Here is a 27,994-nt window from a genome sequence, read left to right on the forward strand (position 1 = left end):
CTCTTATCTTTCCGTGTATTATCAGTCTTAGCATTTCATATCACCCCCTTATTCCGCATCCCAACCTAAATATGTGTTGTAACTTTCTTAGTTTTATTGTGTTTATTATTTCATATTCTTTGCTCATTTCTCGCAATACTTTCGTGTTTGATTTTTTCTGTGTCCATGCTATTCTAAGCATACTTCTGTAACACCACATTTCAAATGACTGTAGCTTGATGCTGATTGATTACTAATACTTCCTCAAAAATGGCTTCACTATATACATTAAAAAGTAATGGAAACATAATACATCCGTGCCTGATTTCCCAACACCTCTCCTGATTTCAATTTCTGGACTGAGTTCGTTATCTATTATACTTTGTGCTCTTTGATTCCAGTAAAGGTTTGTTAAAAGTTTGCTATTATTCGTGTTTCTTTTGTCTATGTTTTTACCTTTAGAATTTGGACCACAGACCATATATACTTATAGACGTTTCACGACCATGTTAATCTTTCGGATCGAATTAACGCCATCTCTTGATTGGAATGGGAACTAAATTGACAAATTTTAGTTACGTGGGAATTTCAACTTATAAATTTTGCGGGATTTTTGATGAAATTTCGCAGGAAATTAAAACAACAGAAAGACAATTCAATGTTTTATTCAATATTTTACTGAAAACTTCAAATATTCCAATTTGTTTTCAAAATGCTAAACACTACTGCCTTGTGTCACGTGAAAGCACTGATGTGTAATATTGAGTTGAATGAAAATTTTTGAAAAAATCTTGTAGGATGATTGTTTAGATAAATATTACCTTATAATCTTTTACAAACTTCCAAAAATATATAGGCCAGAAATGTTGATGACACACTTGTCTATTGGAATAAACTGTTTCAGGATCTATTATATTGACTGTAAAATAAAAAGTAAATAACAAATTAATTTAATTGTCAACTGTCAGTTGTTAAATATGACAAGAAAATTGACTGACAGCGACATCTCTGGATTGGAATGGTAACTAATTTGCTGTCTTGACCTTGACAATTTACGTGAAACGTCTATGAGTATGTATGGTTTGTGATTTGGACTAATTTTTTATGTCCTATTGTCATGTCATGTTTCATTGTCAAATGTCAGTAGCATATTTGGACATATATAATGGGCGAAAAACAGTATAATGTTCTTCTACTAATCATGATGGGTAAAGTCGAAGGAGGAAGCGGAATTGGTAGAAAACAAGCCTCGTAGTTGAAGAATGTATTAGAATGGACCGGGATACGGAGAGTGGAACAATTGTTCAAAATATCTCAAGGTCAAGAGAGAGACTTGCCGTGTCAAGCACCAACGTTAAGGGGACTTACCTAATACGGCACGTTAAGAAGAAGAAGGAGAAAACATAACATTATATTGCAAAAGTAACTCATACAATTCAAAATTTTGTTCTTGATAGAGTTTAAAAAACCAGAAAAACATGTCGATTTCTCTTCAAATTTCAATTTTTTTGTTGCACTTCAATTTTTTTCTCTTATATTTATCTAACTAATGACGTCATGGACTTTTTTAATGTGATACCCTATCCGCTGTGAGCTCGTACGTAGAGGGGATATTTACAAATTCTCGACCGCCAGTAGTGGCAAGTCTGTAAACCTTTACCGGAAATTTGACATAAATGTCAAAGTGATTAATGTAAAATTAAAATTAAAAACATTAATTATAAAAAATATTAGTTGGTCAAAGCTGTGGTATATATTTTTACCTTAAATATACTTACGTTTTAAATACTGAATTTAAGTTTTTTTAATGTTCCGTAATATGTAATTATAATTTAATCTAAAAATCTTAGCGCCATCTACAGGATAATTGTGAAAGTATCCGAAGTAAGAAATTCATATTTTATCAATAGAACGTCAAAATGATTAGCAAAATCTTAAAAAAATCGATTACAATTTAATTAATTTTTTGCGTTGTAAATGTTAAGCGATAACAATTAAATAATAAATTTAAAAATTACCGGTGAAAGATAATTCCAGTAATCCGCTAGGAGCGCCACCAGCGAAGCTCAGAGCGTATACTTAATTGAAAAAATTAATAATCATTTCACAGACATATAAATCAACAGTATGTATCCGGTTCAGCGATCCTTCTATATACTGGGTTAGGATAAAGTTTGGAACCAAGCAAATATCTTTGAAACGAAAAGAACAATATTTATGAAATTTTGCATGCCACTACAGTGATGCAAAAGGCATCTGTTGCCATATTTTTTGTTACTACTCCACTTCCAGTTTCACCGGAAATACCCTTAACTTATTTAATTTAAATGGGACACCCTGTACATTTTTGCAGATTTTAAAATAACTTGTTATTTTTAATTCATACATACCAAATTTGGTAGAAAGAATTTGTTAAAAAGTGTCTGTAGATAATTTTTTGTATTCATACAACGTAGTAGGAAATAAACGAATACCATCTATGTTTGTGTCTATACTGCAGACTAAAATTGTTGTTTACATGCACTGCATGACTTATTTGAATTTAGTATAATAGGTAAAACTGTTACTGAACTAATTGACAGAAATAAGTTGTACTAAAAATGGTTCATTTAAGTGAAAAAGATCGTATTGAAATATTAATGATCATCGGTTATGGTGAATTTTCAGTTTTTGGAAGTAAATTTTCCAAATCGATGGATTGGACGTAGAGGATTCAAAGAGTGGCCCGTTCGTTCTCCAAACCTCAGCCCGTTAGATTTTTTTTCTTTGGGGTTATCTTAAATCGCATGTTTACGTTAGGCGACCAACATGCTTGCAGGATTTGGGACAAAGAAAAATTGATGAATGTGAATACGTGGAGAAATCTTGCAAAAAGTGACTCATGAATTTATTTATAGGCTTGCACGTTGTAAGGAGGTGAACAGCAAACATTTTCAACATTTGAAATAATTTTTTGTATTGTTAATACCATTGGTCTACCGTAAATAAATTTTTCTACGAGCGTGCAAAAATGTCTACTTTCGCGCACGCATTTTAGTTTAGAAAGTTTCACTTTTCCGCATGCGTGTTACTTTTCCGCACGCGTGTTACTTTTCCGCACGCGGTTTTTACTTTTCCGCACGCGTGTTAATTTAGATATGTTAATATGGCCTTAAAGTAATTATAATACATGCAATAAACTAATATTTAGATATTATTTACTAATTTATTTCAAATATATCTTATTGTGTTCCTGTTTTAATGAAATTAACGCGATTATTTCATTCATAGGAGATTCTGACCAATAGAAAGCTACAGACATGCAAATTAAGGTGATAATTTTTGATAATCTCCCGTTGTTAAGCATATTACGTCAGATGCCCTTCGTTGCTACGAAAAAATACATTCAGTGACATTAATGACAAATGTTTTAAAAATTATAAAAGTGATGACTTTCAACCGTCAAATACATATTTATAACAACTGTGTGTTTAATTTCACTAATTGGTACTTACATACAATCGGAAAAATGAAAGAATACCCATGAACGAACATATAAAACACGCTGTATTTTTCTGTCACCGTGTCACAAAGAAAATTGCCCAGCTCAAGTACATGTAATAATAATTATTACATGTACTTGCGCTGGCCAATTTTTTGTATGACACGGTGACAGGAAAATACAGCGTGTTTTATATGTTCGCTCATGGGTATTCTTTCATTTTTCCTACTGTATATAAATTACAATAAAATTTTGGTTTTGAACAGTTTTATTCATGAAATAATCGCAACAAATTGCACTCGAACTCTAAAATTAATATAGAATTTTTGCCCTCGTGACACTTTGACATAATTTCACTCGCCTTCGGCTCGTGAAATTAAAACTGCCAAAGTGACACTAGGGAAAAATTCAATAATTTTAGAGCTCTTGTGCAATTACTACTGACAATTCGATGAAATAAAATTATTTTGACATAATATTCGAAAGTCAAATCGATAGACAATAACAGTCGTTTTGAATCATCGTCATGGAAACCAAGATCGTCGTCATGCTAACTAATTATATTGAAAGTTTGGTTTTGACAACCTTGTCAAAGAATTAATTTGTGTATGTATTTTCATATTAATTAAATTAATTGATTAAGATTTGGTAATTTTTTAAAGACTCTTAGAAAAAATATTGTTCCTAACTCTTGCAGAAAGTCTCTTTTCCGCACTCGACTGCTTGCCGAACTCCCGCTTCGCGTCGTTCGGCAAACTGCAGTCGCGTGCGGAAAAGACTGACTTTCTGCACTTGTTAGGAAAATAACTATAACCTACTTTTTTTAACTATCTTCTTCTTTAAGTACCGTGCCCAAATTTTTAGGCGTGGGTAGCTTCCATAACAATTTGCCGATATCGTTCTCGATCTTGTGCGGCATGTAACTATGTAACATGTTTTTAACTATAAGGAGATTTATTTCTTGTTTTAATAGTTTTTTCTTCAAAACTTGGTATGTATGAATTAAAAATAACAAGTTCTTTTAAAATCTGTAAAAATATACAGTGTGTCCCATTTAAAGTAAATAAGTTAAGGGTATTTCCGGTGAAACCGGAAGTGGAGTAGTAACAAAAACTATGCCATCGGATGCCTTTTGCGTCACTGTACTTGCATGCAAAGTTTCATAAATATTGTTCTTTTCGTTCCAAAGTTATTTGCTTGGTGCCATACTTTATTCCAACTCTGTATACCTACTGTGTGAAATGTTCAGTAGTAATTGCACAAGAGCTCTGAAATTATTGAATTTTTCCCGAGTGACACTTTGACAGTTTTAATTTCACGAGCCGAAGGCGAGTGAAATTATGTCAAAGTGTCACGAGAGCAAAAATTCTATATTAATTTCAGAGGTCGAGTGCAATTTGTTGCGATTATTTCATGAATAAAACTGTTCAAAACCACAATTTTATTGTAATTTATTTAAGTACCATTAAACACACAGTTTTTATAAATATTTGACGATCATCACTTTTATAATTTTTAAAACATTAATTGTCATTAATGCCACTGAATGTATTTTTTCGTAGCAACGAAGGGCATCTGACGTAATATACTTAACGACGGGAGATTATAAAAAATTATCGATTTAATTCAGATTCCTGTAGCTTTCTATTGGTCAGAATCTCCTATGAATGAAATAATCAACGCAATATTGAAAAAAAAAATGTTTGCCACTGACAATATATCAATTTTTGTTGCTGTCGTATATTTATCAACAATTTATTTTTTGGACTACAAAATGTTTGCCACAAAAGATTATAAAAATTGTAAAATGGCGGCTGTTCCTTGACATAAAGTATCTGCTATGAAGTAATTTTCCCAAAATAGTTGTGCGTTTATGAAAGTCAACTGAATTTTTATTGTCAAAACATGAGAAAGACGGTTACATATTGAAGACAATTGAGAAAACAGTGAAAACGACTAAAAATAAACCATAATATAAAAAAATTAAATTAGCTAAAAGAACAACTCCAATTAAAGAAAGATATTCATGATACAATCGAATGTCCAATGTCCAAGTGAAGTAACTGAAGAAGATACAAATACTTAGGCTAAATACTCTGAGCCAAGCGTATGGTTTATAATTATTTAATACAAAGGTTATTAAATAATGGTACATTTCCGATGCTTGATATCGATAAAAATAATCTGCTTAATCTTATAATCGCCAAAATAATAATAAGTTTTTTATCTGTCTCTAATATTTTTGTTTCTAACACGTTTAGTAAAAATGATAAAGAATAGAAAAAAAATATCAGGCGGTTAGCTTATTAACATATTTATCATGTCCTCGATCAACTTTAGACGAGTTGCAGAATGCAAAAATTTGTTTTTTTAATCAATTGTCGGTACGTTTGATAATTTATTGGATAATAAATTACACGTGTATCAATAGTATTTATAGAATTGAAACCACACATCGACTTTTAACAATAATAAACGCAAAATAAAGGTAAAATAAAAGCTTAACGTGAAATTAATAGTCGGAGAGATAGAAGCGGATTTTGTGCGTGATAAGTAATATGGAAAAACTATACGGGGATATGTTGAATTAGTTGTGTACATAGGCTTTCCCCAACGACCGGAAACCAGAGTGGGGGACGAGTGTAGTCATAAGGGGTCAAAGTCACGGTTTTTATTACTTTTTTTTTGTGACGCTCATGATCGAGATAGTGCACCAAAATTTGGGAATAAGTAGGCCACGACGTAACTAAGTAAAATCTCTACGGACGGAACGCTGCGTGGCCGAAAAAGGGGTGGGGGTAGGGGTGAATATAAAAAATATAAAGGGTTTTTTGCGACGTTCGTGATTGAGATAGTGCAAAAAACTTGGGAATAAGTAGACCATGACATAACTAAGTAAAATCTCCAGGGGTGGAACGCTGCCTGGCTGACAAAGAGGTGGGGGTGGGGGTGAATATAAAAAATATAAGGGTTTTTTGCGACGTTCGTGATTGAGATAGTGCACCAAAATTTGGGAATAAGTAGGTCATGACATATCTAAGTAAAATCCCCAGAGACGGAAACCAGAGTGGGGAAGGAGGGTAGTTATAAGGGGTCAAAGTCGCGGTTTTTATTATTTTTTTTGTGACGCTTATAATTGAGATAATGCACCAAAATTTGGGAATAAGTAGGTCATGACGTAACTAAGTAAAATCTCCAGGGGTGGAACGCTGCGTGGCCGCCAAAGGGGTGGGGGTAGGGGTGAATATAAAAAATATAAGGGGTTTTTTGCGACGCTTGTGATTGAGTGCACCAAAATTTGGGAGTAAGTAGATCATGACGTAACTAAGCAAAATCTCCAGGGGCAAAATAACTCCCAAGAAAACGAACACAAAAGGAATTCATATGATCCAGAAATAGAAAAATATAATATACAAAGCTTACAACATGAAAGTACACAATATCTGTACCGTAACAGATTTGAACGATCAGAATATATACATCAGAACGATACATACGATCAGAATATATTAAAGAAAATTATAGAGGATTTCTGCGCTAAAACACTGCAGGTGGAAATAAATATTAAGGGGGCAACAAAGTTAGGAAATAAAACCTGTCTGGTGGAACTGAAGAACGCAACTGATAAAGAAAATATAATGGATAAAGGGAAATACAAGGAAGTATAAGAAAACGAGCAAAGAAAGAGAAAGAAGAAGGAAAGAATGTAAAAACTGGTTTCCAGAAACTGACAGTAAACGACGAAGTCTGGAAGTGGAACGCCAAGGTAAACCGCTTTGAGGTGCAGCAAAGTTCAAAAAACTAAAAACGGTATGTAACAGTAAAACGACCGAGGCAACGATTAAGGCAAATGAGAAAGATATACGAAAAATAAACTTTGGAACTTGGAATGTGAGAGGGACGTATGGTGCAGGCAATCTGAAAGAACTAGTAAGAGAAGTCAAGAAATATAAATTGGACTTGCTTGCAGTACAAGAAACCAAACAATTAGGAACTGAAATAGTGGATGTAGAGGGCACAACCTTTTTTAAAAGTGGTGGAAAAGACAGAACCAGAGGAACAAGTTTCATACTACAGGAAAACTTGAAATCAAGGGTAATAGCTTTTAAGCCTATATCTGACAGACTGTGTTCTTTAAGAATGAAAGGGGAAAGAAGAAATATAAGTATTATAAATGTGCATGCTCCCATAGAGGATGCGGATGAAGATGAGAAAGACATGTTCTATGAGCAACTAGAAGAGGAATACGAAAAAACACCGAAATACGATATGAAAATAATAATGGGTGATTTCAGCTCAAAGATTGGAAAAGAAAATATATATGAGAACATAGTAGGGAAACATAGCAAACATGATATAACAAATAATAACGGGCACCGAGCAGTATGTTTTGCAATGGAGAGAAATATGGTAATAAGAAGTACACAACTCCGCCGGAAGGAAATTCACAAAGGGACATGGAAGTCGCCCGACGGAAAAACAATTAACCAAATAGTTCATGTAGTAATAAAAAAAATGGACATGAATTTTATATCAAAAATAAAAAGCATGAGAGGAGCAGAATGCAATTCAGACCATTACCTAGTGAGAGTGACATGCATGAGAAACTGGGGTGCGACCGGGAAGGGAAAAAGGAAAAGAACGGAAGGTAAGAGAAAATACAATTCGACCCTATTGAAAAGTGAAGAAGTAAAAGATAAATATAAGGAGAAATTAGAAATAGAACTGGCAACATGCGCACAAGAAATGGAAATCGAAGAAAGATGGGAGAAAGTGAAAGCATCAGTAATGAAGGCAAATGAGGCAGTTCTAAACAGTACAGTGAGAAAAGGAAAAGTAAATGACTGGTATGATGAAGAATGTGAAAAAGCAGCTGAAGCAGTTAGGAGGGCTAGACAAATAATGCTATTAAAAGAAAATGAGAATAACAGAAATGTGTATAGGGACGCAAGAAGGGAAATGAAAAGAAAATGTAGGAGAAAGAAGAAAATATCCAAAGAAGATAAGCTAAAGGAAATTGAAGAAAAATTTCAAACTAAAGAAATAAGGTCATTTTACCAAGAGGTTAAAAGAATGGACAAAGGATATCAGAGCCGAAGCATCTATATTAAGAATGAAGAAGGATTACTAATAAGTGAAACAGCGCAGGTGCTAGAAAGATGGAAAAATTATTTCGAAGAGCTATTAAATAATGTTGAACAGGACGAGATGGGCATAACACAGAACATGGAAGAAAACGATACGATAGTGGGGACGCCAACAAAACAAGAGGTAATGAATATAATCAGCCAACTTAAAAACAACAAAAGTCCAGGAGCGACAGAAATAACAGCTGAAATGTTAAAGGCAGGAGGAGAACAAGTGTACGAACAACTATATTGGCTGGTGAAAAAGATATGGGAAGAGGAAAAAATGCCAAATGACCGGATGCTGGCTAGAATCTGCCCCATACATAAAAAAGGAGATAAACAAACATGTGTTTGTACCAAAAGTGCATAGAACTCACTCGAATTCGCCTTGTGCCTAGGGACTAATTCACCCCTTTCTGAAAAACACACCCCTTTAAATGGTAGCACTCCACGGGTTTTTCATATTTAGACGTCCATTAACTATATGAAACTATAAAACCCCGTTAACGTTGTAGTTTCTCTCTAAAATGCATAATCAATGGCCTATTAGTAGATCTACACAAATACCCCAGTTAATAGGTAAAAAAACATGAAAAAATGTTAAACAGGGTTTTGAAGGTGCTAAACGGTAGAGGAGTGATAACTGATGATAATTCCGTGAAGACGTACAGCTAATTTTTCTTCTTCTTTTTTATAAACAGTTACAAAGAATGAAAAACTCAGTTTTTTGATGATAAAACGTTTTTTGTTCATTTTAGAGAAAAATGTTTCAAAGAAATATTGTAGAACTTAAAAAGTTCTTTAATTTGGTGGGACACATATTGAAATATATAAACAATTGACCGAGATAATTGCAAAAAACCCTCATCTTTGCACTAATTTATAAATATTGATAACTTTACTTTTTGCATAATGATATATAATTTAACTACTTTAAATTATGCTATTTAATGGACTATTTAAGTGTGCCAAATTTCAACCAGATCGACCAAATAGTTTATAAGTTATTCAATTTGTTTATCCAAGAGAGCAATTGTTTATACAACTGTTCTTGCCCTAACAGTGACTCTAGAGATATTTAGCAAATCGCAATCAGTTATTCGAGACTCTATTTTTAAGATATATTAAAAAAATTTAACATTTTATTAAAATTGTTATAAAAAAAACCGTTTGAAAAAGGCCCTACTTTTTAGGTTATAAACAATTAGAATAACTTTGACAGTTTTTATGTCACACGTTTGCATGTAGGCTCACTGAAAAGCTGATGAAAAAATACATATTAAAATAGAAAAATTAATTGTATATGACTAATATGAATCAAGTTATTATTTTTTTAATAAATCAATTTTGCCTTGTTTATAAACATTAAGAGCTGAAAATTGAACATATTGTATTTATGGGAATCTATATTTTATGATCCAGTGTATAGATTGCATAGGCAGTGAAATAATAAAAAAACTTATTATTATAACGGTATCGCTAACTGACGGTACTCGTGAAACACCACCAACGAAAGTGAAGGTGGGAACTGTTCGAGCTTCGCTTCCTTTTTTGGAAAAAAGACTGCAATAAATTATCACCTTCCATAGCTCGCGCAACCTTCTTTTTTAACTGGGTTAGCTCAAAAAAATAATAAAAACTGTGCAAATTTCAACTTCCGGGAAAATGGGAAAATCCCGTGAAAATCAATTGATTTAATTATACTATAAAAGTTATTGAATTTTACAAGTATTTGGTAAAAATTCTTTAAATTTTATTAAACAAAGTATATTTTTTATATAAGTATAAAATAATTATAAATTAGTACAATACAATATTTATTTATTTTAATTGCATTAATTAAAAGTATATAAAAGTCCTTAATAGTTTTTAAAAAATTAATTTTTGTTTTATTATGATTTAATTGAAAGAAGCTATTAATATTTGTCTAGGTAGGCATCTAATAAGTATAAAAATAAATAATAAAACATTGTTTATGAATTTTTATTTGATTATTCTAGTGAACATATACAACTTCTAGACTTCTCGGCAAGTTACAGTTAGTTCATCGTCTACAAAGTCTGACTCGACATCGTCAAGACCCACTGCAGCGCGATTGCAACATTTTTTCTCATGTTCTTCCACTGCACACTCTGCACAGTGTGTACAAAGATCCGTAGGTACAGTTTATACCATATTTTTTACAGCCACATCTTGTACTTTTGCAACCCGTTAAACATTTACATGCTATTTGTTTTAATATCACTTAAGGAGTCAAACAATATAAGGTGTAAATGGGTTCAAAATCCATATCAGTCTTTTTCTATCCATATTGGGTATGGGTAGCATCCAGTTTTTTACCTAACCAGTGTTGTAATTGATGATAAACGCAAATTTTTTTTCCCTGTATTTCTTACAAATTTTAAAAATCATAACTCATTTAATGCCAATATGTTATTGTGTTTTTTTTATATGTAACATCAATTGCAGCAGAATACAAAGCAACAATGATATATCCGTTTTTCATGATGTCCTCCTTGTTAGCATTCTCGTCATAAAAAATATTTATCAGATCTAAAAAGTTGTATCACACCCAGTAAAACTATATAAGAAGAACCCAACGTATTTTCTATGAGATTGTTTAAACCTATTACAACTATAATAGATAGATAGATTGTCCTTTTTCGCTTTTTTTTCTTTCAAAATATATGTAATTGTCCGGAACAGAGAGTTGCGTCAATACTATGATTATATCGGTATCATTACAAATTATTACAACGATCTTGTCAGGTTCATATGTATGTTCGTAAAGAGATGTCTGCACTATTAATACGTCTGCATCTTCATCTGCTACTTTAGTTCGGTACCCAGATTTGTTGAGCTCTGCACATAAAAGTTGAATTAATTGTAAATTGTTTTAAATTGGGATTCCATTCTAAAAAATAAAACGAAGCTATTCTCACCTTCACATTCGTTGGCGGTGTTTCACGAATACCATCAGTTTAACGGGTCATGAGTAGTCATGACTTTTTATTTTTTCACCGCATATGCAATATATGAAGTGGATCATAAAATATAGATTTTCTTAAACAACTCATTCAATTTTCAGCTCTTGTTTATAAACAATGGAAATATGATTTATTGAAAAGAAAATTCTAACTTGATTTATATTGGTCACATAAAATTCTTTTTACAATTTTAAAGTATATTTTTTCACCAGCTTTTCAGTGAACCTACATAGAAGCGTGTTTCATAAAAACTGTCAATGTTATTCCAATTGTTTATAACCTAAAAAGTAGGGTCTTTTTCAGACGGTTTTCTTAATAACAATTTTGATAAAATCTTAAAACATTTTCAATACATCTTAAAATTAAAGTCTCAAATAATCGATTGGGATTTGTAAAATATTTCTAGAGTCACTGTTAGGGCAAGAACATCTGTTTAAACAATTGCTCTCTGGGATAAACAAATTGAATAACTCATAAACTATTTGGTCAATCTGGTTGAAATTTAGCACACTGAAATAACCCTTTAATTGGCATAATCTAAAGTAGTTAAATTAAATATCGTTGTGCAAAAAATACAGTTATTAACATTTATAAATTAGTGCAAAAATGAGAGTTTTTTACAATTATCTCGGTCAATTCTTTATATATTTTAATACTTGTCCCACCAAGTTAAAGAACTTTTTAAGATCTACAATATTTATTTGAAATATTTTTCTCTAAAATGTACAAGAAACGATTTATAGTCAAAAAACTGAGTTTTTCATTCTTTGTAACTGTTTAGAAAAAAGAAGAAGAAGTATTAGCTGTACGTCTTCACGGAATTATCATCATTTATCCCTCATCTATCGTTTAAAACCTTCAAAACGCTGCTTAACATGTTTACGTAAAATCGATGAATTTTTTCCCTATTAACTGGTGTAAAATTCTTGCATAATTATCTGAGAAATAAAAACGTAAACTATGCAGTAAAAATTAACATTGAACGAGACCTTAACAAGATCGGCTTTGATATACGGAGCTGAAACATGGACTTTATCCCAAAACTACGAGAGACTACTTGGTATCTAGAGAGGAAAATACTTTGAAAAGTTTTTGGGGCCGTAAATGAAATTGAGCCAGCTATACACAGATATCGATATTGTGAAGTTTATTAGTGGGTAGTGATAGATTGCTAGGATATCAAATAATGAGTACACGAATATATTGGCATTGTCAAACCCAGAGGGCAGAACAAGTAATGGATGACCTCGCAGAAGATGGATGGAATGGCAATTGGCAACTCATCGGCGAACAGTCCAAGATTCACAAAGGATTGTCGAGCCAATTATGATAATGATAATAAATATAAAAAGGGTTGAAAATGAAAAAACATTGAAATATTTGAAAGAACATCTCGAATGAATGGAAAAATCATGAAAATCTAAGGAATCTGAGCGGTTTAGAATTGTTTAATATAAAGGTTAACAAAATATACACTGCGGTGCAAAAAAATCGATCCACTAAACATTTGGTCATTTTTTATGTTTTGAATTTCCTAAACCTGTTGTCCGATTTAAGCGATTTTTTACCACGTTATAGCCTTATTCATTGACAATATCGCTGTAATAATATTGTTGCTATACAGTCAAACTGTCATTGTATACCGGGTGTACGAATCAAACTGTGCTTTTTTTCTCAAAGTTCGCATCACCCTGTGGATAATTATTCTATCATTTATAAAATACTGAAATTAAAACCCAACTATAGCCTCAGGTTTTCGTAACATTTTGTCTTTCGATTCATTCGCTTGTGTTGGATAATAAAAAAGTTAGGTACTTTAACAACTGGCCATGTTCGTCATCAGTACAGGGTGTTTTCTAAATAAGTGCGACAAACTTTAAAGGATAATTTTACATGAGAAAATAATGACAATTTGCTTGAAAATCATATGTCCGCAAACGCTTAGTTTCCGAGATACGGGATGTTAAATTTTTTTTTACAAACTGACGATTTATTTATTGCTTTAAAACCAGTTAAGATATGCAAATGAAATTTAGTGAGTTTTAAGACGTAATTATTGCAAATTTTTTACATATGAATAAATGTGAATTATATGTGAATATACAATTAAAAATTGTATATTCACCATTGGCATGCGTACGGGTAATATTATCGGTCATCATATTACCCGTTTGCGCGCCAATGGTGAATATTAACTTCTTAATTGTATGTCAAAAAATGTGCAATAACTACGTCTTAAAACCCACCAAATTTGATTTGCATATCTCAACTGGTTTTAAAGCAATAAATAAATCGTCAGTTTGTAAAAAAAAATTGAACGAAAAATATCTTGGAAACGAAGCGTTTGCGGACTTGCAAAACTTGCGGACTTGAAATAAAGCAAATTGTCATTACTTTCTCATGTAAAATTATCCCTTAAAGTTTGTCGCACTTATTTAGAAACACTCTGTACTGATGACGAACATGGCCAGTTGTTAAAGTACCTAACTTTTTTATTATCCAACATAAGCGAATAAATCGAAAGACAAAATGTTAAGAAAACCTGAGGCTATAGTTGGGTTTTAATTTCACTATTTTATAAATGCTAGAATAATCTACAGGGTAATGCGAACTTTGAGAAAAAAAACACAGATTGATTCGTAAACCAGGTATACAATGACAGTTTGACTACCTAGCAACAATATTATTACAGCGATATGGTCAATTAATAAGGCTATAACGTGGTCAAAAATCACTTACATCGGACAACAGGTTTAGGAACTTCGAAACATCAAAAATGACCAAATTTTTAGTGGATCGATTTTTTTGCACCGCAGTGTATTATACTAAAATCGCATTAAAGATGCACCAAAAATAAACACACCAAGACACGTTGAATGTTACTAGGAGCACTGCTAAATCATGATGTACAATGTATAAACTTTGTAAATCATGATTTGGGATTTGGGAATGCTCCTAGTAACCTTCAGCGTGTCTTGGTTTATTTATTTCTAGTGCATCTTTATTGTGATTTAGTATAGGTACCTACATTACCGATGCTAGATATTGATAAAAATAAAGTACTTAATCTTATAATCAAAAATAAAAATAAGTTTTTTATCTGTCTATAATATTTGTTTCTAACATGTTTAGTAAATAAATGATAAAGAATATAAAAAATACCGGGCGCTTAAGTTGTACATCATGTCCTCGATCAACTTTGGACGAGTTGCAGAATGCAAAAATTTGTTTTTTTAATTTATCATCGGTACATTTGATAATTTATTAGATAATAAATTACATGTGCATCGACATTATTTATAGAATTGAAAACTCACATCGACTTTTAACAGTAAACGAAAGATATGGGCTATTCCAAGGATATACGCCTGTCTTGGATTATCGCAACAACGAATATTTTAGTGTGCAACATAAGAAGTGCGAAAATAAATGGCTCTAATAATTGTTCCAATAAACAACAATGTATTTTGCAATTTACTTTCGTTCTTCATAATTTGCACAGTAAAATATTCGTTGTCGCGATAATCCAAGACAGGCGTATGTTCGTGGAACAGGGTATACATGTAAAATACGAGCCTAACGTAAAATTTACACACATTTACTTTTTGAACAGGAGGTAAAGTACAAGATTAATTTGTTAAGATATTTTTGCTGTTCGTCTTTCTTCTTCATTTTAGGTAAATTTTCTGCTTATAACACTAAGATCGCGAAATTGACAAATATGAAAAAATATCGGGTGTCTGACTTACCTGTCGATCATGCGCTAAATCAACGACTAAGTTGCAGAATGCAAATATTTGGGTTTTTAATCAGCCATCAGTATAGGTGATAATTTATTTGATATGCATGGTTTATTTATATAAACGTGTATATTTATATCGATAACATTCATAGAAGTTAAAACACATATTGACTTTTTAAATAGTTGGCAAGATTAATTTGTTTAATTATTGTTTTATTTAGTTATCAATTTTTTTCTCTTTTTAATAATATCACTATATTTATAATTTCCGGAAAGGAAGAGAAAGGTTGACTGAAAAATAGACGAATTATCCACTGTATCAGTGTAATCGTGAAGGAAAATAGGGCGAAAGTTGGAATAGCAGTAGGGAAGAGTTGGACAAAACCGGGTACCACTCCAAAAACCGTCTGTATCTTTTGCTATGTGAGAGTAGGAAATGTTTGCTGCAGATTGAAATATTCTCAAATGACTTAAGTTTGATATGCCAATGGCAATTTTTAAAAATATCCTTGGATTTTTAATTTTTTTTATTTTTATGAAAATATTGCATAATACCCGGTTTTGTCCAACCGGTATGATAAAACCGGGTAGTAACTTAATTACCATGTAAAAAGACTAATGGGCAGAAAATAAAATATGTATTAAATGTATGTAAACAAAACTCGAAAATCTATGAACAGAAGTCACAAATAAAAACTTCATCTACATCATCATAGGCACTACAGGCGTCATAACCCTATTTGGTGCAAGACACACATTTTATCCAGCCTTCCTTCGCATTATATGTAATTTAAAAATAGTTAATTGTAATATAGACACGCATCGTCATTATTATCTTTTTCCTCCAAACTCTCCAAAATTTTGTTTTTGGTGCAGCACTTTTTACCACGTTTTTCTTTTTTTTGTCCAGTTCATTTAGTTTTAATTTTTTTACGACTAGAGATTTTTTTAATTTTTCCTACTAGCTTTCTTACTAGCTTCTTCAACAGAAGAAGCCTCATGTTGTAGTTAAGTAAAAGCAAAAAAACCACTGCAGAAACTGGAAGTAACAACAGGTCTGATAAAAACGGGTACCCGGTTTTGTCGATTTTCGGACTACCCGGTTTTGTCAAACTCGTAAACAAGACATTAAATGCTATTTAAATTTTTAAGTTATGAAATGATATTTAAAAATTTTTGGCCAAATTAAAGGTAATATACTAGGTTACATGTATTCAATTTTAAAATGGCCATTAGTTATTCATTAGAGGAGAAAACAGCTATAAACTTAACTGAAAAATCGAGTTTCCTGCATCAAAAAACAGGTGAGGTCTTACTGCTCCGGCACAGATTACTCAAATGAGGTAGAAATGAATACACACGACTGTTGGTGGTAAAGGGACACTAATTTTAACATTGTCTAATAATTAGCAGCAGACAGTTAGAAGAATTAAGGGGTACTCGGTTTTATCAACCTACCCGGTTTTGTCCAACTCTCCCCTACTTATCATAGTCCGTTCGCTGACGGTAAAATATTGCAAAACCTATACTCGTACATGTAAAAAACCGTTGGATTGACATGAAATTTGGCATACACAAAGCTAACTTGTCAAAGAAAAAAAGTGATATTGTGCCGATGTGTGCTTTTCTCGGGAGCGCAAAAAATATATACGTTTAAAATAAGTCCGGAAATGGATAAACTGACTAATTCTAAGCAACTTTTGTTTTATAGCGTTTTTTCTCTTTAAACGCCCAAGTGTGGGCAAAAAATGTCCACTTAATACGTATTCCCCTGTAACATATTTATTACGTGTTCCAAAATTTTTCAAAAATTACTTATTGTTAAAGAGACAGCCCTTTATCGAATGTTAATTTTCTTCTTCTTTAAGTACCGTGCCCAAATTTTTAGGCGTGGGTAGCTTCCATAACAATTTGCCGATATCGTTCTCGATCTTGTGCGGCATGTAACAATTGATTTGCTGATAAGCCAGTCCATTGACGAAGGTTTCGGAGCCATGAATATTTCTTTCGACCAATTCCTCTTTTTCCGTCGATCTTTCCATTGAGTATTAACTGCAGCATCCTGTATCTGCTACCTCTCATTATATGCCCCAGATATTCAAGTTTTCTCTTTTTTATCATCTTCATTAAGTCACCTTCGCCTTGACCTACTCTGTTTAAGACTTCTCTGTTTGAAATGCGTTGAACCCAAGATATTCTGAGCATTCTACGATACGACCACATCTCAAAGGCTTCTAATTTGTTCATGATGTTAACCTTCATGATCCAGGTTTCACATCCATATAGTAATACAGGATACACATAACATTTTAGGAACTTGATTCTTAGTTGTAAGTTCAGCTGAGAGTTGCTCAGAATAGATCTAAGTTTCATAAATGCTCCTCTTGCAATTTCTATACGAGTTTTAATTTCTTCATCCGGATTTAGTGTCTCGTTTATCTAACATCCTAGGTATGTTATTTGGTATCCTAGGTAATGTTAATTTGGTTCTACCGATATTTTTGAAAATAAAAATAATATCTTGAGTTAAATATGGGCGGTCACAAAATGTGCATCCTTGGAAAAACTTGTTACTAAAGGTTTCTATACAGTGCGTCCATAAAGTAACGCATAAATTCATTATTTCATAAACCGGCGACTATAGGGAAGAATCCTGAAATACGTCGATTTTTATTTTTAAATTACTATTTTTTGGCATATACAGGGTGTTTGGTAAAGAATGGGCCATAACTTAACCGTAGATTCCTGATGAAAATAGATCGATTTCAGCTAACTTACCTTAGTACGAAAGTTGATAATAACCGAAATACAGGGTGTCAAAGAGAAACTTATTTTATTAATTCTTGAATAATTCCTAACAGACACGGGATGATAATAACACGAAGTTTGGTAAGCGGGGGTTTTTTGGAACGAGAAATCTAAATTTTCCACCATATTACCCAGAGGGCACCACATCCGCCTTTCAGCGCTCATTTAATAGGTTCAATTTTTTTATTACCCACTCTACATACTTTTTGCTTCAAAATGTTTATTCTGTTAATATTTTTACTTAAAAAAGGTATACTACATTCATCTTGCTAAACTCAACAGTTTTCGAGATAAACGCATTTTAAATCTGCGAAGCAACATAATTTTTTGCATAATATCATGGTAGTTACACCCGAAAAATAACTTAAAACCATACAAATTTACAAAAATGTATCGCAAATTTCTTCAAGTGGAATTTGCGATGCAATGACGTAAATATAAGAACTGGCACAATTATTATGGTTTCAAGTTTATTTTTCGGGTCTACCTACAAGTTGAGTTTATCGAGATGAATTTAGTATACCTTTTTTAAGTAAAAATATTAAGGGAATAAAAATGTTGACTCAAAAAGCATGTAGAGTGGGGAATAAACAAAATTGAACGTATAAAATTAGCGCTGAAAGGCGTATGTGGCGTCCTCTGGGTAATATATCATTTTTGGTGGCGAATTTATATTGCTCATTCCAAAAACCTCCGCTTACCAAATTCCGTGTTGTTATCCCATGCCTGTCAGGAAATATTCAAGAATAAATAAAATAAAAGTTTAACTTTCTCGGTTTAACTATTTCGGTTATTATCAACTTTCGTACAAAGGCAAGTTAGCTTAAATCGACCTATTTTACGCTAAGGGATCTGAGGTTAAGCTATGGTCCATTCTTTACTAAACACCCTGTAAATCATACTGTGATGTCATCCATTTGGACGTGATGACGTAATCGATGATATTTTTAAATGAGAGAAGAGGTCATGCGATAGCTCATTTGAAAGGGTATTTAACTCTCTATTCACTAATATATAAACATTAACATAATTATTATTTATACAGGGTGTCAAAATTTTTTTAAATTAAATTAATAATTGACACAAAAAGATGAATGTATGTAATTTGTTTAATGCTAAATACATTTTAGTCCATTCTCTCACGGTTTTTGCTCTAAATTTTAAAGAACCGCTTGGATTGACATGAAATTTGGCATACATATAGCTTACATGTCAAAGAAAAAAAGTGATATTGTGCCGATGTGTGCTTTTTCCCTGGGGGTGACTTTCACCCCTCTTAGGGGTGAAAAAATATATGTCCAAAATATATGTCCGGAAATGGGTAAACTGACTAATCTTAAGTAACTTTTGTTCTATAGAGCTTTTTCGCTAAGTCAACACTTTTCGAGTTATTTGCGAGTGAATATGTTCATTTTTCAACAAAATAACCACATTTTTAGAGGGTTTTTCGCAAATAACTCAAAAAGTAAGTATTTTGTCGAAAAAAAGGTTCTTAGCAAAAATATAGCCTATAAAAAAGTAAAAAAAATGGTGTACACTTTAGGTCTCTGGATCTCGTAGAACCAGAGTTATAGCCAATGAAAAATAGATTCATATTCACCAAATTTCAAATAGACTATTTCGACGTGAAATATCCAAAAAATTAAGCACGTTTTGGGAAAAACCCATTATAACTTTTTTAAAGTATTTAAAAAAAGATTTATTTTTGTTTTTACAAAAAGTTTCTAGCATTAAATTTAAGCAAGTTACGCTCAAAATAAAGTTGGTCCATTTTGTTTTTGCAAAAAAAAATCGGGAAGACCACTTCCTAATTAGCAACTTAAATGAAATTAATCGTTACCGCTCCACAAATTATTTTACTTATGTTGTGTTTATATGATCTGTAAGTTTCATTGATTCAAAGTGCATATTTTTGAAAAAATTTGGTTTCAAATAAAATTTTTAAAAATTAAAATTTTGAAAAATATGCTTTTTTTCAAAATAACTTGAAAATTTTTAGAGATAATAAAAATCTCGAAAAATAAAAAAAGTCAGATTTGCTTTTCTGAATGTCATGTATTTTTTTGTTTTTCTGTTAGACAAAAATTGATTGAGATTTGGTGTTTCAAAATTTGCATACATTCGTGATAAGTAACTCGTTCAACCCCTTTTAACTACAGCCTTTTCAATAATAAGGACTTTGAACCGATGAAACTTACCATATAAACAATATATACAGGAGTGAAGAAACTTGTGAAATCGTAGCGATTAAGTTCATTTAAGATACTAATTAGGGGTTATTTTCTCGATTTTTTTACCAAAACCAAAAGGGACTAACTTTATTTTGAGCGTAACTTGTTTAATTTTGAGGCTAGAATTTTTTTTATAAAACAAAAATGAAGCTTTTTTTAAACACTTTAAATAAGTTGTAATGAGTTTTCCCCTAAATGTGCTTCATTTTTGGTTATTTCACGTTAAAATATTCCATTTGGAATTTGACGAATATGAACCTATTTTTCAATAGCTATAACTCTGCTTCTACTAGGTGTAGAGACGTGATATATACACCATTTTTTTTAAATTTTTTACAGGCTATATTTTTGCTAAGAATGTTTTTTCGACAAAATACTTACTATTTGAGTTATTTGCGAAAAACCGTCTAAAAGCGTGGTTATTTTGTTGAAAAAATGAACATATTCACTGCCAAATAACTCGAAAAGTATTGACTTAGTGAAAAAACTCTATAGAGCAAAAGTTACTTAAAATTAGCCAGTTTATCCATTTCCTGACTTTCTTTGGACGAATATTTTTTCACCCCCAAGAGGGGGTGAAAACCACCCCCAGGGAAAAAGCACATATCGGCACAATATCACTTTTTTTCTTTGACTTATTAGCTATGTGTATGCCAAATTTCATGTCAATGCAAGCGGTTCTTTAAAATTTAGAGGTTTTGCAATATTTTACCGTTAAAGAATGGACTATTTTACTACCGCCAGAAAACAAAAAAAAAATGTTTTATTTAAAAAATAAACATTGCTTTCGCTACGAACTGTTCAAATTGACAAGAGGCAGGTGGGTGGCAGCTTTAACATTGAATTTAAGCGAAAACCAATATTTATTTGTCAACTTAACATTTTTTTCCTGTTTTCTTACAACAGTAAAACGTATTTTGTATTAAATAAATTACGTGCATTCTTCTTTTTGTCTCAATTAATTTAATTAAAAAAATTGGTTTTGAACACCTTGTATAAATAATTATGTTAGCGTTTATATTAGTGAATAGAGAATTAAATAACCTTTCAAATGAGCTATCACATTATCCCTATTGTCATTTAAAAAATCATCGATTACGTCACCAAGCCCAGATGGATGACGTCACTAGTATGAGATATATGCCAAAAAATCCTAATTTAAAATAAAAATCGACCTGTTTCGGGATTTTTCCTTAAAGTCGCTGGTTTACGAAACATTGGATTTATGCGATACTTTATGGACGCACTGTATAATTTCTCGTTGGCAGGAATATAATCCACATAATTATCGACGTATAATTAAATAATCGACACGATTATCCGCTACACAATGAAGAATGTGGAGAAAATCGACAAATCTGATTTTGTTGGCTTTTACAGGTAGATTAATTTTGATGCACATCGTAATTTTGTTGTAAGCGTTGTACACAGTTTATATTAATATTTTAGTATATTCTTTGTTTCTAAACATACATTTCTTAAGTATAATCCATTTCTAACATTTGTAACAACTCTCAATAAATATATTAGCTATTTTCAAGGTGGACAATTTTTACCCACACTTGGGCATACATGAAATGGAAGCCACATAATATTGGACGTTTAAGGGTTAAGGTAAAATTTTTCGAGTTATTTGCGAGTGAATATGTTCATTGTTCAAAAAAAATCCACGTTTTTAGACGATTGTTCGCAAATAACTCAAAAATTAAGTATTTAATCGAAAAAAATATTCTTAGCAAAAATATAGCTCATAAAAAACTGGAAAAAATGATGTATACATGAGATCTCTAGATCCAATAAAAGAAGAGCTGTAGCTAATGAAAAATAGATTCATACTCGACAAATTCTAAATGGAATATTTCATCGTGAAATAACTCAAAAGTTAAGCACTTTGTGGGAAAAACTTAGGTGTTTAAAAAAGCTTTATTTCCGTTATTTAAAAAAGTTTCTAGCATTAAAAGTAAGTAAGTTAGCCTTAAAATAAATTTGGTCCCTTTTTTTGGTAAAAAAATCGTGAAAATCACCCCCTAATTAGCCTCACAAATGAAATGAATTGTTACCACTTCACAAGCTTGTTAACTTGTGTGTGTATTGTTTATGTATATGATCTGTAAGTTTCATCGGTTCAAATTGCCTAATTTTGAAAGCGCTGTAGTTGAAAGGGCTTGAATAGGGCACTAATCACGAGTGTATGGAAATTTTGAACAGCCATATCTTAACTAATTTTTATCTTACAGAAAAATAAAAATCCGAAATATTCAGAAAAGCAAAACCAACATTGGCTAAACCGTGGACTACTAAAGGTATCCGAATATCTTCTAAGAATATGCGTTCTCTTCTCTATATCAATAAATTTACTACCAACGTCTCTATCACTGAATATATCACCAAGTACAGGGCAACCTATCTTAAACTTATAAAATCAGCTAAAAAAGTCTACTACCAAAACCGTCTGGGAAGCTCTAAAAGTGTTGCAAAAGAAACTTGGTCCGTAATAAACGATCTTCGAAATAAAACCCACACTGCTCAAACAGTTTCCTTTCCAGTCCCTGAAAATCTAAATGAATACTTTGTTAATGTGAGTTAAAATATTACATCAACTATTTTGCCACAACAAGATCCCATTTCCTATCTCCCTAATTCAAGAAAGGTCTCGAATTCATTCTTTATAAAACCAGTCAATAAATCTGAACTGATCCAAACAATCAATAGTATCAAAAGCAAATCTTCCTGTAGTACTGATGGTATATCGAAAAAAAGATTTTCTAATCTTCCAGAAAATGTGTTAGAAGTCCTCATCTCACTAATTAATGATTCTTTTGAGAAAGGTAAATTTCCAGAGTGCCTAAAGACAGCCATCATTAGTCCTCTTCATAAGGGTGGTGAAATATCTAATACCTGCAATTATAGACCTATTGCACTACTACCGGTACTCTCCAAAATTATTGAGAGACTCATAAAAGCCCGACTTATGTCCTTTCTTTCTAGTTGAAAACAACATTTTATCACAAAATCAGTTCAGCTTTTTAAATAATAAATGCACCTCTGATGGCACGTTTTCTGTACTACATGAGGTTTATCAAGCACTGAACAATAATCTTCATACTGCCACCATTTTTTGTGACTACGCTAAAGCTTTTGATTGTGTAAATTACAACATTTTGATAAAAAAACTAAATTTCTACGGAATTCGAGGTATTTCTTTAGATTGGTTCCAATCTTACTTGGATGATAGGAAACAACTGGTTAGAGCAAATTATACAGACTCTAGTCTCAAAAACATTGTATGTGGGGTACCTCAAGGTTCATTATTGGGTCCTCTACTTTTCCTTATCTTTATTAATGACATCACTAGTTTAAAAATCGATGGAAAAATCTTTCTTTTTGCTGATGATACCAGTATCACTTGGAGCAACTCAAACATTGCAACTCTTCATGCTACTATAACTTCTTATCTACTTACAATAAAAATCTGGTCTGACTCTAATTTACTCTCATTTAACGTAGATAAAACAGTAGCATTGTCTTATAAAGGAGCTCTTCAACATTTACCTCTTAATAACAGCCAGATCAGTACCGTTGATTCTGTAAAAATTCTTGGTATTTTTTTATACAGCAACCTTAAATGGTCCCTCCACATCGATTTGTTAAGAAAGAAACTATCTTCAGCTTGCTATGCTATAAGATCTGTTTCGAATGGACTCAATCTAGCATCTTCCAAAATAACATATTTTTCTTTGTTCGAGTCGGATCTTCGTTATGGTCTTCCTTTTTGGGGTTCTGGTACAGCTGCCCAATTCGATGTTATTTTCAAATTACAAAAAAGAGCAATAAGATATCTGTTTGGCCTCAGAAGAACAACACATTGCAGAAGTTACTTCAAAGATCACGGAATTTTAACCCTTCCATCTTTGTATATTTTAGAAACTGTTTGTTTAATTCGTAAACATCTACATGTCTTTCCACCAAGACCTAACCATGACTACTTCACGAGAAATTCTACGTTTAACGTCTATTTGCCAACCCCGTCCTCGGAGATAGTAAAGAAATCTATATTATACTCCGCAAAAAAACTTTACAACCATCTCCCTCTACAACTTAAATCTGCAGCATCTTTCCCCAAATTCCGTAAACTGACAAAAGCCTACCTATCTGAAAGACCATATTATTCAGTAAAAGATTTTCTTAATCAATAACTAAGAAATTACAGTACCCTTTGCACAAGTAGTATTTTTATTATTTTTTTTTATCTATATTTGGGTGTCATATGCAGCAGCTTAACTTTTAAAACTTTTTCTATTAATTACTAGGTAGACTATGCATTTGCAATTTATTTTAAATTTTGCAATTGATTATTTGTGTTTAACTTCATTATTGTTATTATTATTTTAAATACATTGACGATTTATGTAATTTTAGTAAATTGATTGTTATTGTTTTGTTTTCTTGACTTTTCTAAGCTTTGTCGATAAAATTTTTCATGGCAATAAAGCATATTTCTATTCTATTCCATTCTATTCCATACATTATTTTGCTCTTTAAAATTTTTGGTATCACTAAGTAATAATTTTTAAGTTATTTAGAAAAAAAAAGCATTTTTTCAAAATTCAAAGGTAAAACAAATTTACTTTAAAACCAAGTTTTTTTTATATAAGTTCTTTGAACCCATCAAACTTACAGATCATATAAATAATACATATAAATAATAAGTAAAGTAACTTCTGAAGCGGTAACGATCATTTGAGATGCTAATTATTAGGTGATTTTCTCGATTTTTTTTTACCAAATTTTTTACCAAAAAAGGGACCAACTTTATAGTAGGGGAGCCCAAGCGGGGATTTTTGCAGTTACTCGAGCGCGTCAGATTATCATATAGGGAGAATACTTGTACATACCCTGTAAATGTACCTCTACCATCTATTGGCTCTTAATACAGGGGAGTTCGTAAAGGGAGGTCCGAAAACAAAATCTATCCTTAGAAAAACTCGAAAGCGTCAGATTAAGATAAGGTAAGTTGCCGGGAAATGGCCGGGTCACAAAATTTCACAAGAGAAAAGCGAATATTTCGCGAATTGAACGACAGATCTATAAACTAAAAAATACGTGCTTAATATTTTTCAAAAATCTATCGAACTATATTAAACACGACCCCCACATCGAGGGGTGGGAGGTAAATTTAAAATTTTAAATACGAATCCCGCGATATTTCGCGAAATGAACGTCTGATCGAAAAACTAAAAAATACACGTATTCAATATTTTTGAAAAATCTATCGAATAGCACCAAACACGAACCCCCACGGAGTTGGGGTGGGGGGTTACTTTAAGGTGTTAAATAGGAGACCCCATTTTTATTGCAGATTTGGATTCCTTCCGTAAAAATAAGTAACTGTTTTTCGAGAAATTTTTTCGAATTATGGATAGATGGCGCTATAATCGGAAAAAACGATTGTTGGAAATGGAAAATTAAATTAAAAAATGGAAAGTCCCTACTAAAATGGAAAACTTAACTTAACTTTTTTTGGTTTTAGGACCTACTCTTCACAACTCAATAGGTCCCAATATCGCTTGAGTGACTGCACATTTAGTATACTTGCCTCCCCTACTATTATATTGAGCTTAACGTGCTTACTTTTAGTGCTAGAAACTTTTTTAAGAACTAAAAATATTGCTTTTTGCTGCTTTTTTAATGCTTTTTTAAAAAAACCGTGGAAGATATAAATAAACTGAGGAAGATATAAAAAATAGACTAGGGCAAACAAGAGACTGCATACGAAAATTGAACCCGATACTGTGGGATAAGAAAATCAGTATAAAAACAAAAAGAAGAATGATGAAAAATGAAGTTAGTTTTCAATCCTAATAGCAAAATTAATATTAATAGCATAATTAAATATTATTAATTTTGCTATTGGGATTGCAAACTAACTTCACCTTTCAATTGCCAGATGACGCTAGTCACCTAATACCTTCACTTCGGTTGCAATGGGTGGGAAAAACTCTCGACGCTAGTCAATTGGGGTATGGAGAACAGTGCCTACGTTCTTTCCGATAAGGCTCCAATAAGAGCCGAAAATCTCGATTCAGAGGACTGGACTGCGCTCCGTATTCTAGTTGAAAAGTAAGATTGTTTTGCCTTCGCATTGCAACTGAATAAAAATGGTATACATTTTTATTTTATAGCCGTATTACTCCGTAGAGTAACCAGGTGCATTTTCCGTTGGAACTTTACCGAGCTGCAGACGGGGGATGTGAATTGCATAGTGTAGAATTCCTTCCCTTTGTCTTCACTGCAGCATCCATTTGGCTTGCAAATTGTAGAAGCCTTGGAGGTGTCACCAGGGAAATGTACCAATAAGTTTTCAATTTAAAAATCTTTTAGTAATATTTTTAATATTTTTAATATTATTAATTTTGCTATTAGGATTGAAAACTAACTTCATCTTTCAATTGCCAGATGACGCTAGTCACCTAATACCTTCACTTCGGTTGCAATGGGTGGGAAAATCTCTCGACGCTAGTCAATTAGGGTATGGAGAACAGTGCCTACGTTCTTTCCGATGAGGCTCCAATAAGAGCCGAAAATCGCGATTCAGAGGACTGGACTGCGCTCCGTATTCTAGTTGAAAAGTAAGATTGTTTTGCCTTCGCATTGCAACTGAATAAAAATGGTATACATTTTTATTTTATAGTCGTATTACTCTGTAGAGTAAACAGGTTCATTTTTCGTTGGAACTTTACCGAGCTGCAGACGGGGGATGTGAATTGCATAGTGTAAAATTCCTTCCCTTTGTCTTCACTGCATAGTATGTCTGCTTCAATGTTTTACATTGGTTGTATTTGTATTTTCCCTCTTGTTTTAGCTAAATAATGTTTATTGTGTGACTTAATATTATACAGATAAATAATTAATATTTCATTAACAAAAAGAAAAAATAAACACAGATGTTGTTGTAATGTTAAGATGACATCTGGCAACAGTGTCTATGGACGGTTGTCAGCGGTCACGGGGCATGGCATCGCCCTTGGACGGGAGGGGGGTTCGATGTTCGATGTGGAACAACAACAATGTTTATAACCTTGCTTATTCAATAAAGTTCTTTATTAACAATCTGGTAATCACTAATTACTACATGGTGTCAGGTGAAAAACATCAGAAACATAAAGAGGAAAGAATAGTGTTTTTGTGAACACAGGAAAAATAAAAACCACTTTGAGGTTAAGCTTTAAAGAAAAAAGGCCACGTGTAAAATAAAAGAACAAGAACATTTTTAGCAAATAACTTTTAGCAACTAACTAGTAGTAGTGAAAATAAGTAAGGTATTATGGCTTCTTTTAAACCACCAAATAACCTAAAATTCGATGAGGACATAGCAAAAAACTTTGAACAGTTCCATAATAGTTTCAAGTATTACATGAAGGCATCGGGATACGAAAAGAAAGATGACGAGACAAAAATAGCTATATTTTTAAACATAGCGGGAGAGGAGGCGCAGGTTGTATTTGAAACTTTCGAACTAGAGAATGATAAGAAAAAAATATATAGAGAAGTAATTCAAGCCTTTGAGAATCACTGCGCTCTTGTTAAAAATGAAACTTATGACAGATACAAGTTCTTCAACAGGCTACAAGGAGATA

General features: G+C 32.1%; 1 protein-coding gene across 2 annotated transcripts in view; it reads right to left on the reverse strand.

The window, feature by feature from the left end:
• The window catches only part of LOC126879075 (cytochrome P450 9e2-like), a 114,659-nt gene that overhangs the window by 46,718 nt on the left and 39,947 nt on the right, over nt 1-27,994 (reverse strand). Inside the window, exon 1 of one of the 2 annotated variants that reach the window (XM_050641988.1) lies at nt 15,326-15,421. The exons of the other annotated variant lie outside the window; for it this stretch is intronic. The gene's annotated coding sequence lies outside the window, so the exon portion shown is untranslated. Of the gene's footprint in view, nt 1-15,325; nt 15,422-27,994 lie in introns of those variants that run through there. 2 annotated transcript variants of the gene reach the window in all.

The sequence above is a fragment of the Diabrotica virgifera genome, chromosome 1, assembly GCF_917563875.1.
Source record: "Diabrotica virgifera virgifera chromosome 1, PGI_DIABVI_V3a".
NCBI lineage: Eukaryota > Metazoa > Arthropoda > Insecta > Coleoptera > Chrysomelidae > Diabrotica > Diabrotica virgifera.